The sequence below is a fragment of the Poecilia reticulata genome, linkage group LG17 (genome assembly GCF_000633615.1).
Source record: "Poecilia reticulata strain Guanapo linkage group LG17, Guppy_female_1.0+MT, whole genome shotgun sequence".
NCBI classification, from domain to species: Eukaryota; Metazoa; Chordata; class Actinopteri; order Cyprinodontiformes; family Poeciliidae; genus Poecilia; species Poecilia reticulata.
Window position 1 is genome coordinate 6,770,363 of NC_024347.1, and position 4,770 is coordinate 6,775,132.

Genomic DNA, 4,770 nt, shown 5'->3' on the forward strand with positions numbered 1-4,770 from the left:
AGGGGTGTGTGTGTGTGTGTGTGTGTGGGTGTGTGTGTGTGTGTGTGTGTGTGTGTGTGTGTGTGTGTTGAACATGATAAATTCGGATCATTTTTGCAATACTTCTCAAAAAATAAGGCCGTCTGACAGAGAAACGGTAAAACTGTTGATGAGGAAATAGCAGGTAAACACAGGATGATGAACAAGAGGGGGAAAAAAGATCTGGACAAAAAAACGGGGGAAAAAAGCTTTTTAAAGAGACCCATTTGTAAAACAAGGAGTTTAAAGCCAGATTATGAGCCAACAATGACACAATCCCTTATGTTCCTTCCTGTAATACGCTGTGAAGAAGAGGATTTCTGCTTTATTGTGGTGGAACGCATCGCATCTCCTCTGTCTGCGTGCCTCTTTAGGAAACATTTTCCCCCTCCTGAGGCCAGGTGTAATCCCTGCATGGGGGAACCGGAGATGCCTGCAGCCAGCTGCTGATCAGCCTTATAATAATTCAAGTATTATGAACAATACCACCGGAGGGAACGATTCACACAATCCAGGCTGACAAATTGTGCTTGCTTTGGCTGATTTTGCTGAGAATGATGTTTCGTTTGGTGGCTTCTCTCCCTCTCTCTCCTGCCCTGCTCTGGATTGGATTGCATTGGATTGTCTTAATTATCTCTAATGACTAAATTGTCCCAACTATTTGCTTCATTAGCTCTGGGTTAGCTCTATTAGCAGGGAATGGAGCCAAAGAGGCGAAGGTAATTGAGGGTGTTAATGAAGGCAACTCATTGAAAGTGTCACAGAGTCGAGGAAAAACTCACAGTGTGGCATTGTGCTTGAAAAAACCTCCAGTGGATGATGTTTTAAAGAGTAAAAAAAAAAAAAAGCGTTAAAAAAATACATTAAATAGCTATGATGTTTAAATATTCACCTGTAATGTCGTAAGTTTTTAACTAGCTCCCTGAACTTTACATCTGTCTTTACCTCGGCTCTCGATCTTCTAAATCCAGGTCCAGATTAGAGTCTGATTGTCTGGCACAGAGCTGATATAGCTGGGTTTTCTGCCATAAAGACAGATGTTTGAGCGAAAGTGAAGGGATTCTGGTTATTCTGAGAAGATTTAGCTTTGACATTGCTGCTAAGAGTTGGCCTCAAGCATGCATTTTCTTAATTAGAGGAAAATCCAGGGAAAGGGAGACCATGTCCAATGGCGTTATAGACTGGATGAATCCAGAAGAGTCTTCCATAAAACTGTCTCTGTAGGAAAAGTCGCTGCTGGGTGGGGGGTTCTTTAATGCAGGGACAATCATTTCATGTAAGTATAAAGATATTAACTCGATGGCATTACTGTAGATCAGGGGTTCCCAAAGTGTGGGGTTGGAGGGTGGGGAGCTAAATTATTTTCAAAATCATGCAATTCCTGAGGTGTAGGGTTAGACAAATAAATATGTCATAAAATGAAAAAATTTACTATTAAATGTATAATTATAAAACGTACAGTAATATACCTTCAAGTCAATTTTTAAAAGAAATTCATTTAAAAATACATATAATTTAATTTATGTTTACATAATTAGAGAGAAGTTATATGTATTTTTAGGGGGTCACCAGTCTCTGTTGTTATTTTGGGGATCGGAGGCTGAAAAGTTTGGGAACCCAGACTGTAGAGATGGATGTGACATGTATGTAGATGACAGGATTAGAGCGTAGCGATGGACTCTGACCTGAACCTTCAGAGTCACCTAAAGACAGTTACAAAATCAGCCTTCTATCACCGGAAGAAAATTTACAAGCTTAAAAAACGAAGGTGGGAGCAAGATCTAGAGAAACCCATGCAGGCGTTTCTCTTTAGTCGCATTGATTACTGCAGTAGTGTCTTCACAGATCTGCCTAACAAATCAATCCTCCAGCTGCAGCTGATCCAGAACGCTGCTGGTGGTGTTCTGACTAAAACCAGGAACCAGTTCTAAAGTCCTTCCACTGAGAGAATAGGCGTTAGACAAAATGTAATGTTCTTTGCTTGTTTCATAATTGGTTACTATATTATGGTTTATGGTATAAAGAACTTTGAACTGTCTTGTTGCTGAAATGTGCTCTACGAAAACATTTTCTGCTTACAGTATGAAGACACAAAATCATTAAAATATTACATCAAACCAATAAAAAAAACACTTTTAATACAAAAAATTAATTGAATAATTAATTGAATTGAATAGTATTTGTAATACCTCCTTAAAAGTTATTTACAAAAGTCACTTTTAATCTGACAAACAAGCTTCATCAGATTACATATTCTAATTTAGTGAATATGTTATGTAGCTTGGAAAACTGCTCAATGTCTAATTCAAACAGAGTAAATAGAAATCAAACTTAGCTCCAATTCTCTTTCTGCTATTTATTAACAACAAACAAAAGAAAATTATTTATTGTTTGCATATACCTAAAAAAACTTTCTGGTCTTTATTTAAATATAAAAATATCAGCCCATCCAGATTAATCATGCCTCACTGTTCTCTGCTACACATCAGAGATCAGTGAGTTTGGTTGCATTTTCTTAGTCAACAGAGTTTAAAACTATTCTTCTATAAAGTTTTTTTTATTTTGTATAAGAACAAATTCATAGAGGAGAAATTTGAAGTGTCTTAATTATTTAGTTTTTAACAATTATGCACTTGGACAAATTCTCAGGGAAGTTTTGATTTGTTTAGCTCTATAAATAAAACCTTTTTGCAGCACCATTCTAAAACCTGTCATCGTCCATTTCAACATATTTTAAATAATATTTTCGCTATATTAGCATGTGGTATAAATATGCATTTTGGCAGAGGTGCTTTTTTGATTTGGTGGTAGCGGTTTTTGCACATGGAGGCATTCTGTCTGGGGACAGCACAAGCACTGGGATAACAATGTTTCTGGCAGTGGGAGAACAGCCACCACAAATATGGAGGATATTAATGTTCCATGCAGATGACCAGGGTTTGATCCCACAGCTTGGGAATAAGTTTCTTATCCGCATGTCGAGGCAATGAAAACAGTGTGAATGCTGTAATAAAATACAACCTCAATCTAAACATTATTTATTCAAAAATATGTCCTGTCTGTGTAAAAATGTTGACCACACTGTAAAGAGATTGTTAAAAACAATGTTTCATATAAATCAAACCTTTATTTGAACTGGGACAACAGGAAAAATATCATTTTCTGTACTTTTCTTTTGGTGAAAGGGTCATCTTTAACAAGCAAGAACAGTGCCTATTTCCTATTTACATAAATGTACCCTTAATGTACAGTCTCCTGTTCTTGTCTGTTTCTTAGTTTGAATATGTATGCTTAACTTTCCCTACTGTGGGACAGTAAATGACATATTTATTTTCTTTTTCTTCTCACGAAACAGTAAATTTAGATGGGTCAAACTTGAACTGAATTACCGATAATTTGAAACTCTGTTTTGATCTCAGAATCAGGCGTCCTGCAGGATGCTGTTAATGCAACGACTGCCAATGTGTTCATGAATAGAGGATTCGTCAGAGGTCAGCACACTTCAAACGTCTGCAGGTGAGAGCCCGCCAGCGGAGCTTCCTTCTTCCAAAAAAATCCTGACCTTCCCATGATGAACTCTCCCGGTTGATCCGAGAGTGTGAGATTTTTTTCCCCTTTTGACAATCTCTTGTTTTCTCTCTTTCCTCCTCTCCTTTCTGTGCCACTCTCGTTGCTTTTTCCCCTCTTTTTTTTTTTTTTTCAAACGCATATAGGTGGATTAGGGCAGAGGGGCTTTTGTTTAGATAAAGCGAAGGATTAGGGAGAGATTTGCCCCCATAAAGTTGTGGGCTTGATGGGCCTTTTATCCCTGCATGTCCCTAAAGCTGTGTTGCCTCTGGATTAAGACTATACAATGGGGGCCCTTGTGCAGAGGGATCCGGGCCAGAGAGAGAAAAAGACCGAGAGCAGGGAAGGCAAGGAAAAAGAAACAAGACAGAGGGATTGAGACAAGGGAGAAAAGAGGGCAGAGAGAAAGAGAGAAGGGGATGAAGGGAGACAGGAAAAAAGAAGGGGGGGGAATTATCCAGCTTTTCCAGGAAACTGACAGGTTGAAAACTTTTAGAGGAGGGATTTGCTGACGAGATTCCGAGATCTTGTCACCAATAAAAAGGGATTTCAGGAGGACTCAGAGGCACGCTGCTGACAATAAAACCACAACATTGCTGCTGTGTCTTAAAAATTCATTTCTATAATAGGCTGGATTTGAGGGGGAAAAAAGAACAAGGGGAGCAGGTCTTACTGTGGAGGTGTGCTGCTAATAAGGTGTCTGAGAGGTGCCTGCTGGCAAAATTGCTTTGTTATTCTTGTCAAAAAGGTCCTCCCTGCAAGAAGTCCATTTTAAAGCACAAATCAAAATGATTAATTGCTGTGGGATGAACAGATGCCGGAATACCCTTGAATGGTACAGGGGAGGCTGCGGCCTGCCGCCTGATATATTAATGAAGTAGCAGAAAGCGTCATTAGCAGCATTAATTAGGTATTGGAGGTGCAGAATGCAATGGTAAGAAATATTCTAAACAAGTGAGCTTGTTACATATTGGCACATGAAAATAAGTACAAATACATGTATACCTTTTGTTTTTTGCATTAAAGCTCAAATAAAAAATGATCAAATTATTGATTATAGTCTGCCTGTGAGGCCTTCACTGTTCATTAGCTGATTTGTAATTTGGGCATTTCTAAGCATTACTTTTTTTGTTGTTATTATAAAAGTGTTAGATGTCCACATTGCGTTAGGCAATGAAGGGGGTT